Source organism: Myotis lucifugus, unplaced genomic scaffold (genome assembly GCF_000147115.1).
Source record: "Myotis lucifugus unplaced genomic scaffold, Myoluc2.0 scaffold_83, whole genome shotgun sequence".
NCBI lineage: Eukaryota > Metazoa > Chordata > Mammalia > Chiroptera > Vespertilionidae > Myotis > Myotis lucifugus.
This window is the reverse complement of record NW_005871131.1, coordinates 642,981-653,961: the sequence shown is the minus strand read 5'-3', so window position 1 is coordinate 653,961 and position 10,981 is coordinate 642,981. Positions and strand designations below refer to the sequence as shown.

At 44.2% G+C, this 10,981-nt stretch overlaps 1 protein-coding gene across 1 annotated transcript in view; it reads left to right on the top strand.

Moving 5' to 3' along the window:
• The window catches only part of SFMBT1 (Scm like with four mbt domains 1), an 89,759-nt gene continuing 78,778 nt past the window's right edge, over positions 1-10,981 (top strand). Inside the window, 1 exon segment of the mRNA XM_023755678.1 lies at positions 1-40. The gene's annotated coding sequence lies outside the window, so the exon portion shown is untranslated.

The window sequence follows — 10,981 nt, the reverse complement described above, 5'->3', positions numbered from 1 at the left end:
AGGAGCGATCGAGGAGCGCGCGCGCGAAAACTCCCGGCAGGTAAAAAAGCGGGGCTGCCGGCTGGGCCTTCCCGCGCGGCGGCCTGAAGGGGCAGCGGCGGCGCGGGGCGGGGAACCGCGCGGCGCCCCCTCGACGCGGCGGCGCAACTTTGCCAGCGAAACCGCCGGCAGGCAGAAGAGGTCGTACTCGCGGAACGGAGCGCATACAGGGCAATGTAAGTCATTATGGTGTTTAAGCAATAACAGAGCTAAGGCCGGTCCTGCGCATGTTAGTTTGAGGTCACGCGTCACTACAAATCGAGTGAATGCAAGTGAGTGACTCATGCCTTTAATTATTTTTAAACTTGTGGATGTTTGGCGGGGAGCGGCGGCGGCGGATGGCAGCTCCGCGCGGGCAGTTAGGCGCGCGGCAGCCCCCGGGACGTGAAAGGAAAGTGGCTGAGCGGCGGCACCGGCGGGCGCCCAAGTTCCCGGCGCGCTGGGCCCGGCGCGCGCCCCTCCCCGCGGGTCCCGCTCTCCCGCCCGCCGAGCCCCCGCGGACCCGCCCCCCGGGCTCGCTCCGAGGCCGGGGCGCGAACCCGCAGCGGAGGCCGGGGGCGCGCTGGTCCGAACTTCGGAGGACGAGGTGGCCTCGGCGCGCTGGCGGAGCGTCTGCAGAGGCCGCCGCAACCGGTTGCTTCGGGCCGGCGAGGTGGATGAGCCGGGCCTCCCCGGGCCGCGCGCAGCGGGCTGTGGGCTCGCCAGGGCCCGGGCCCCGACCGGCCACTCGGGAGTCCGTGACCGTTTCGATTTCTGTTCTTGAAGTCTCGCTTTGGAGACTGAAAAGGAAGCTGTGGAGAGGCGATCAGTGCCCCGAGAAGCTAGGCCTGCTCTGTGGGGAGCAGAAACGCCTTCTGAGAACAGAAATAAATTCCCGCGGAAAGGATGGAGGTTATGTTAAGTTTTTCGCAAGATGTCAGCTGTTCGCTGGGGTCTAAAACTAAGCGTAAAGCACAGGTCTTGTAAGGTGCTGGGAGTGGGCAGGGCCGTCCTGCCAGAGACGGCAGGGTTTTTGTGTTTAGTGGGGTGATCCCCTGGGGTCGACACTGACAGCCGTGCTTGTTAACCGCCCAAGCCATGTTTCTTGAGCCCTACATACCAGCGATGAAGTTTGAGAACCAAGTAACCATCAACGAGATTGGAAAGGAAATAAGGTGGACTTTGTCAGTCCCTGCATTGTCTTGTTGAGCTGCATGTGAAAGGTGTCATCGGAAGTAAAGTGCCTGAAAATGTAGTTGTGTATTTACCAGCTGCCTTGGGAGGAGGAAGATGAGTGCGCCTGTGTGTGTGTACTTTGGGGCCTGCTGGCCCCGAGTTTTGAGAGAGCTGTGAAATCCTCTAGGCGACAGGTAGATTCAGTTCAGATTTGTTTACAGTGTCAGAAAAGTAACGGCCTGGTGGAAACGGGAGTGGCCCCGAATCAGGAAACAGTTCTGTTACTATCGTTGCCATTGACTGGCTGACTTATCTTGGGTAGTCTCTTACCCTTTATAGATACGGGTTTCCTTATTTGCAAAATTAGAGGATGGGTAGATTATATTTCTGTGTGCTTTCAGTTCTAAAACTCAGCTAAAATGAAAGATGAAAAAATCAGTCTGTATTTTGAAAGGCTCTACATAAAAGTGTTCACACACAGTATGCATCTTTATTAAAATACATTTGGAAAAACATCTGGGCAGCTATATCTAGGGTGATTTTATGTCATTGTTTGAACAAAGACACTTAAAAATGTATTTCAGTCTGTTTTTTAAATTATCTCAATTTTTAAATTGAGGTCTAATTTACAATAAGATTGTTAAGAGTACAGCCTGGCTGGTGATGCTCAGTGGTTGAGCGTCGATCCATGAACCAAGAGGTCGCTGGTTCCATTCCTGGGGCTTCGGGCTGGGTCCCCAACAGGGGGCGTGCAGGAGGCAGCCAATCCCATCGATGTTTCTCTCTCTATTCTCCCTTCCTCTCTCTCTCAAAAAAACAAAACAAAACCCAATAAAAACATGAAAAAAAAGAGTCCAGTTCACTTACTTTTTACATAATAACCATACTCAGATCAAGGTGTAAACATTTCCAGCCTCCCAAAGTGCTCCCTTTACACTTCCCCCCATTCAGTAAACCCTTCCTGGGTCTCCAAGGCAACCACCCTGACTTCTATCTCCACTGATGAGTTTTGCTTCAAAACAGGACCCTTTTGAGAGTGAAAGGGGGTGATATTAATAATTAAGCTGAAGGACAACAGGTGGTAAACCTGGAGTTTGGTCATTTCACCATGACTAAATGCTTCTGTTACAGTTCTTACAGTTTTTACTATCTAAACTGACTATAAATTCTGCCCTTGGAGACTTCTTAGTTAGAAAGTCACTTTTTAGCTGAAGCAGTACTTTCCAGGTTTGGATCTGTGGCTCTTGGGAGTCCTTGTGGCCACAGGCCCAGTGTTAATCTGTTACTTCCCATTTTTGGAATACAGGTATGTTTGCAGACAGTAGGTCTGAATCATGAACTTTCTCAGCAAGTCAGAGTTCTAGGGTCAGTAGATGAATCAGTTCCTTAAAGCCAGGAATTTGCCGAGAAAATTAAATGAAAATTGATTTTTTAAAAGTTCAGTGAATTAAAGAATGTAGGTATAAAGCTTTCAACAACATTTTAAGTGACAGCAATTTGATTTATATATGCAGGATATTTATTAACACTTTAAAAACAAAAGGTAACAAAATTATGTCAGGTGTGATTTTTTATTTTTTTGAATTTCAACATGATAAAGGTACCTTTTTGTATTAGGCTTCTAGGAAGGTGGGTGTTTTATATTCTTCACTGAAGCAAGTACTTCAACAATTTGCTTATCCTTCCCCCAAAGGCCTTTTAAAATACTCTTGTGCCTTGTTTCTGCTGCTAAAAGGATCGGAGGTTATGAGTGTGCCTTTCACTGTGAGGACACCTATGTAATGGCAAGCTGGGAACAGTGCAGGCCTCTGGTAGGGATGTATGGGGCATAGTCCACAGAGGTCAAAGATTCTCTTTGGTGAAATAAGTGTTTTCCTGGGACTAAGCTAGCCAATTGGCTAACAACTAAGCTGGCTTTGGTCACTCTACCCCAAGATTCATACCTTCCTCAGCCAAGGGAGTATTTGATTATTGAGTTATTGATCCACCTTTGTGTGTGTGCCTCTTTTTAGATTTCTTAACTTTTGTATTGTTAGATATTGAAATCTTACTAATATTTTAAGACTGAAACTAAAAAGATGTGCAATGAGAAACACATATAAAAGCAAATTTTTTCATAGGGAATATAGTCATTAATATTGTAATAACTGTGTGGTAGCAGGTGGGTACTGGAAATATGGAGGGAACACATTGTAAAGTATATGGTCATTTAACCATTATTCTGTACACCTGAAATTAATGCAAAATAATATTGAATGTAAACTCTAATTGAAAAATAAAATTTCAAGTATTTTTAAAAAAATAATTCCTCTTTTGATATTTGTTTCCTTGTAAACTCTGGACATAGATCCAAATACTCTTTAAATACACTTTGCCTATCCATAATCTTCTTGCTTCTGTAGAGTACTTTTGCTTTCACAGTGGTCACTAGTCTGGGCTTAGCTATGGATGGTGGTGTTGAAGCAGAATCCAAAGTCTGTAGAAAAGGTGAATTGTCTAAGCTTCATTGGCTTTTAAAAATATATATATTTTTATTGATTTCAGAGAGAGAGAGAGAGAGAGAGAGAGAGAAAAACATCAATGATGAGAGAGAATCATCGATTGGCTGCCTCCTGCACGCCACCCACCAGGGATCGAGCCCGCAACCCGGCACATGCCCTGGCCAGGAACCTAACTGTTACCTCTTGATTCACAGGTTGACGCTCAACCACTGAGCCACGCTGGCTGGGTTTTATTGGCCTTTTAATGATGACTTCATGTTATGTTCACATTAAATAAATGATTACAATTCAAAAAAGCAGAAGACCATTATATAGACAGGCAATTTGAATGCTAAATGTTTTTATGTTAAAAATGTTCTCTTATAATTTCCTGAAACTCTCTGGAATTATTTGGCAGTTAGCCAATATTTCAAAATAAGAGAGAATAAAAGAACATTTAATCAGTAAATGTACCTCTTTGTTATGGCAGGAATTTTTCTTCCAGTAAACAGCATTTGTTATCTAATTGTGATGTTTTATAATTGAAGAAATATATTTCTCATTAGACATAGTTGTTAAATTGGATGAAAGTCTCTGGGGATTTTGGTTACTGGGGAGATTTGAACCATTAGACTTTGGGGAGTGGGATTTTGATATGACTATACGCTTCTTTTAAGTGGTACTAGCCTCATTGGAAAACGATTTAAAATAGAAAGGATATGGTCAGATTGTTTCAAGTTCATTTTTAAACTTTACAAGAGTGGGAGAGAGGATAAGAACAAAGACAAATTATTAATAGAAAAATGATGACTTCACTGCAGACATTTTAAGAAGTTTGATTGTAAACCTTTACCTATAACTCAGAGGCACCTGAAGGTGTGTATATAATTATTTCCTAGTTTCATTTATTTAAGAAGATTTTTGTAACCTTATTCACCTCTTTATCTTTAGATGATCACTCAAGGACATAATTGAAAAACAAAAAATGTAGTCTGTCTATTGTGCTAAATGATATGAAGTCCTTCTTGAACTTTGTGGTTTGATAGTTGAGTAACTTCAAAACCAAGCCCTTCGCTGTGCAGGGAGAGACTAAGGTGGCATTTCTGACACAGTATACAGTGCTGCATATAGGTTCCTTTTGAAACTTTTGCTAGGGAAAGGTTAATGACTAGACCAGTTTGGGGCAGATAGGGCAGTTGAGAGTAGCTGCTTGGTCTTGATCTGGGAACGTTGGTTCTGGTCTGAGATGACATATGGGGAGAGTCTCAGATGAGATGGTTTGTTGTCACTTGCAAGTGCAGGACAGTCACGTATTTGGAATGACAACATGAGATGGGCTGAAAAATTTAGGAGTTACTAAAACATCTCAAGAGTTTTTCCTGATGAAATTAAAATAAAGTGTCAATCGTAGTCAACAATATTGTGATAAGTTTACACAATGACAGATAATGAATAGAATTGGTGGGGTGATCACATTGTAAGGTACAAAAATGTTGAATCACTATATTGTACACCTGAAACTAATATAACCAGTATGAGATTGTATACCAACTATATTTAAATAACAATAAATTTTTAGAAAGAAAAAATAGTTAATCAACAATACTTTGATTTGAATTCCAAATTATATATATATTTTTACCCTGAATAGTTTTTTTTTTTTAAAGTGTTTGAGATGGCTGCTATGCTGAATAGTAAGGCCACTGGTTTTTCATTTCTTTTTGCTACCCAGACTAGGATTCTTCTCTCTCAGTTTCTGCTAGTTTTCTATCTGATGGATCAGTTTCTATAAAACATTAGCTTTCCACATTAAAAATAGTATATGTTAATTTGGAATCATAAGAAGCCAGTTGGCTCATTTTTACTTATGCCATTATAAAATAACCTTGGAGTGATTAGGTAATGATAACACAGATACATTTAACATATTACACCTGTCTAGAACATAGTAGATAATGAGGAAGTAAATTTTCATTATTTAAAATTAATAAAAAATTTTAGTTATGGTAAAATATACCTAACACAAAATTTACCTTTATAAATTGTATAATTCAGTGGCATTAGTACATTCACAATGTTATGCAGGGATCACCACTATTTATGTGCAGAACTTTTTCATGTTCCCAAACTGAAATTCGTACCCATGATAATGACTCCCCATTCCTGTTTCCCCCAGCCCTTGGCAACCACTGTTCTACTTTTTGACTCTATGAGTTGGTCCTCACTGGTCATCCATATTACAGCATGTGTGTCAGACTTTCCTTTGGAGGAAATACATTTTTTTAAATATATTTTATTGATTTTTCACAGAGAGGAAGGGAGAGAGAGAGAGAGTTAGAAACATCGATGAGAGAGAAACATCGACCAGCTGCCTCCTGCACATCTCCCACTTGGGATGTGCCCGCAACCCACGTACATGCCCTTGACCGGAATCGAACCTGGGACCCTTCAGTCTGCAGGCCGACGCTCTATCCACTGAGCCAAACCGGTTTCGGCAGGAAATACATTTTTAAAAAGATTTCCATAGCTGGTAAAATAAAGATCACAGAACCATGTGCACTATTTCACCTCCCTTGGGAGAGCTTTGTAGGTGTCCAGCAAAGCTCTGAGGACCAGGTACCCTTTTCCTTAGGTGTGGTTCCGACACAGTTATTGGAATGAAAGAGAGAGATGGAAGCAGAATATGACATGTGGAAAACGGAAAGCATAAAAGCAAAGGTTGCCAACGGCCCAGGATCTCATCTGGACAGGGACAGAGAGCCTTGTGGTCTTAGCTTACCATCTTACTGTGCTATGTTGGCCTGAGTCAAAGCATTCTGTCCAGAACAGCTCACCAAAAAAGTCTGTGTGTTCAGAGTTGTAAATAAGCCTTCAGCTATCTGAGAGACAAGATTATTCAATGACTCATCCCCAGCTGTCTGGTTAGTAGAGGTTTTGCCATATTTCACTCCCATTTCTATATTAATGAAAACTAGTGAGTATTTAAAGAGGCTCAATAGCCTATATAATAATGATAACATATAATTAATGCTTTATATTTTAGATTTATTATATTACTTTAACTGTATTTGTGAAATACAGGTGTCCAGTCATAGGTGGAGAGAAAGCAGGTTGACAAAATTAAGGATTATGAGTAATCACTATGAGAATGGCTAAAGAGGTATAAGTTTTTTCTTTTATTATTGTTTTCTTCCTTTATTTCTAACTAGAGGCCCAGTGCATGAAATTAGTGCACGGGAGAGGGGGTGTTCCTCAGCCCAGCCTGCACCCTCTCCAATCCAGGACCTCTTGGGGGATGTCTGACAGCCAGTTTAGGCCTGATTGCCCCCTAACTGCCCTCCCCTGCCAGCCTGATCGCCCCCTAACTGCTCCCCCCTGTCGGCCTGATCACTCCCTAACTGCTCTCCCTTGCCGGCCTGATCGCCCCCTAACTGCTCTCCCCTGCCGGCCTGATCGCCCCTAACTGCCTCTGCCTCAGCCCCTGCCACCGTGGCTTTGTCCGGAAGATGCCTGGTCTAATTAGCATATTACCCTTTTATTAGTATAGATACCTACATTAGCATAGTAAACATAGGGTGAGTGTCCTGAATACTGTATGTTACCAGGGGGAGGGCAGTCACCTTAGAGCACCTCTTGATCACCGCCCCCCACTACTGTCTTGACAGGGGTACTTTTGACTATCTTGAAACCCTTGCAGAAGTGACAGTATCATGAAGCCTGATTGTGTGTGTGTGTGATAAATTCTACTTAGTTCTTAAGGAAATCAGAGTGATTAGTAGTTTCCCAGAGTTAGTCAGGCTTTTCTGAAAGTATGTTAGGCAAGATATTATCCCTAGGGTACTAGTGAGTACCTTTTTTACACCATTCTGTCCTTATTGTGTATCATTACACTCCTGAATTGACAGTTGATATGTTGAAAAATCTAGTTTATATACCAGAGGCAGTTTGTTAATTTGTAAAATATTAATTGGAGTTTCTAAGTAGATTGTTAAAAGACACATCCTTTTTTCTTTTTTAAAAAGAAATTAATAGGTAGTGTTCTTTCCAGTAATATGGTTTCCTTTTGGTTAGTTTTCATTTTTATTATTGAGCAAAATGGGCAGAAATAGGTGTCTAGTAGCTATAAAGCTAGAAATTTGAAAAACTTTGGGTGTTTTATTGTTATAGTCACTTATGATACCTGAACCTCTTGACCTCTTACTGTAATTAACATTTATTATTTTTGTTTTGTTTCTCTACAAGTAACACTGTATGCAAATTGGGAAATAAACTTAGATCTGCCCCTAGACTTAACTGCATCTGGTTTTCCTGAAGGGCACATAGTGGCTCCTGGTTGAACTGAGAGAAGTTCTAAATCAGGGGTCCTCAAACTTTTTAAACAGGGGGCCAGTTCACTGTCCCTCAGACCGTTGGAGGGCCGGACTATAGTTTAAAAAAAAACTATGAACAAATTCCTATGCACACTGCACATATCTTATTTTGAAGTAAAAAAACAAAACGGGAACAAATACAATATTTGTATTTGCATGTGGCCCGCGGGCCGTAGTTTGAGGACCCCTGTTCTAAATGGCTCTGTTGCCAGACCCCCATTGCCAGCAGTGGCTGTGACAAGGGAAACAGGCTGGCTCCTCTGGCCTCCCCTTTTTTGAGTGGGTCTCCCTCCTCTGCAGTGAGTGCTTGAGGAGGGCTCCGTGACTCCTGCAGCCAGACCCGGGACCTTAAGGCACAACAGGGTTTCTGAAGACCTGCTCCCCTCTCAACCCCCGCCCCCTCCCACCCTTGACCTTTGCCCTGATTTTGGCTTCCTATTTTTTTTGGTTGTTGTTATTAATCCTCACCCCAGGATATTTTTCCATTGATTTTTGGGAAGAGTGGAAGAGAGAGGGAAAGACGGAGAGAAACATTGATGTGAGAGAAACACATGGATTGGTTGCCTCCTGCAAGAGCCCTGACCAGGGCCCCGGCCCGGGGTAGAGCCTGTAACCAAGGTATGTGCCCTTGGTCAGAATCGAACCCGGGACCTTTTGGTCCACAGGCCGATGCTCTATCTACTGAGCCGAACTGACTAGGGCTTGGCTTCCTATTAACTTTAGCTGAAAGGAGTTCTTTCCAGATCAGCTCTACCAGTGAAATCTTAGGTTCTGAGGCTGTATTTTTCACCAGCCTCGTGGCGGGGCTTTCCTACTCTCCCTGTCCCATCTTTGACCTCCTTGTCACCTCCTTTTTCTCTCAGAGTTTCAGCCCCCTCAGGCCTGGACCCATTGTCTAAAATTTCATTTGCTTCCTGGCCAATGCCCTGTACTCGGGCCCTCTTGCCTTTCTGAGGCCTCTGCTCTGTAGAATACCACCCCCAACCAGTCCAGTCTGTGTCCTCTCTGCTCCCGGATACAGAGTACCCCCGAGTCAGGGACTCCTCCTGAAGTGGCCCTCAGTAGCCACATAGTCCAGTCTCGAGGCAGAGCCTTTCCTTTTTGTTTTCTGTGACCTTTTCAAACCTTCCCTTGCTTCTCTCTTTACATCTCTCGGTGGATTCATCCCCAGTTAGACTTCACGAGCTCTGCTGCTCTCCTTTCTGCTGAGCCTCAGGTGCCTGTCTCGCTGTGTGGACCTCTCCAGTGTGGATGCCCCACTGGCCCACCCAGAATCCCTCATGCTACCCTAACGCTGCTGCTCTTGTCTCCCGGGGTCTCCTTCTTTACGTTCCTCCTCAGTGATGGTGTTTGTTTTGTCCCCTTGGCGGCTTTCCTGTGGAACTTGGAGTCTTATTCTTAAATTACCAATCTCTGACGGAAGAACGTGCAGTTCTGACTCCTTGGCTTTCAAATATACTTAAAGCTATGGAACTCTCTGTTCAAATGCAATCTTTCTAGGAAGCCCAAAATAAATAGAGCTGGAGTTCTGGTGGAAGGGGTCTGAAGGACGCGTTTGCCAGGTAGGCCGCCTTGGCTACAGCCCTCCCCTGGAGCACTGCAAATTGGAGCTCCTTGGAGTTGCTGTCCGTAGTGCCCTGAGGGCACGCTGCGTGTTTGAAAACTGGTATCCATTCTGCACCCCACCCATTTCCCATTGGTTTTCTTTGGAAATTTTTATTTTTAGTGTGACTGATAAACATAAAATCAGTGCCAGTGATGAATCTTGCCAAGGAAAAAGAAAAGCCACTTTGGAAAATGAAACTAGGTATTTAAAAGAGCCAGCTCTGCTCTGGCCGGGAGCTCAGTTGCTTGGAGTGTTGTCTTGTACACCAAAAGGTTGCGGGTTTGATTCCTGGTCAGGGCATATACCTGGGTTGCAGGTTCGATCCCTGGTCAGGGCACATAAGGGAGGCAACTGATAAATGTCTCTCTCTCTCTCTTTCTCTCTCCCCCCTCCCCACCCCACCTTCTCTCATATCATAACAACAACAAAAAAAGAGCCAGTTCTATTAAATGCTTCAAAAGTGCTCAGGGTTCCCTTTTTTACATGTCTCTGCTGACTCTTTAACGCTGCATTCCTACAACATAAACACTCAATTACAGATGACAAAAGCTGTAAAATGTTACAGAATTCCTGTTAACTTGTATATATCACTAAAAGTGAAAATATTTTTATTCTTAAAGTGGGTCCTAAAAAAAGAGATGGAAATGGAATTAAGAATTTTTAGAAACTTAAGTTCTATTGGGGTTATCTGCTCCTGTATCTAGTGAGCTACAATATGAACATTTAAGGTAAACTTAGTTTGGTTTTATTGTTTTTGTTTTGTTCATTTACCAGCATCTCAGGTTTGTTCAACATCCTATATAATAAAAAGGTAATATGCAAATTAACCCTCACATCCTCACAAGATGGCTGCCTACAACCAGGCTGGCAGGGGGGTTAGTGAGGGACGACCAAATGACTGAACAAGCAGGCTGTGTGGGGCAACCAGGCTGGTGGGGGGACTGTGAGAGCAGACCAGGCTGGCAGGGGGGGCAGTTGGGGGTGACCAGGCCGGCGGGGGGACTGTGAGAGGTGACCAGGCTGGCGGGGGGGGGGGGCAGTTAGGAGCGACCAGGCCAGCAGGGAGGGGGCAGTTGGGGCCGACCTGGCCGGCAGTGTTGGGGCAGTTAGGGTCGACCAAGCCAGCAGGTGGTCAGTTAGGGGCGATCAGGCCGGCAGCGGGGGGCAGTTAGGGGCGATCAGGCAGGCAGGCAGGTGAGCGATTAGGAGCCAGCGGTCTAGGATTGTGAGAGGGATGTCTGACTGCCCAGGATGGGGCCTAAACTGGCAGTCTGACATCCCCCAAGGGGTCCCGGATTGGAGAGGGTACAGGCTGGGCTGAGGGGGTGTCC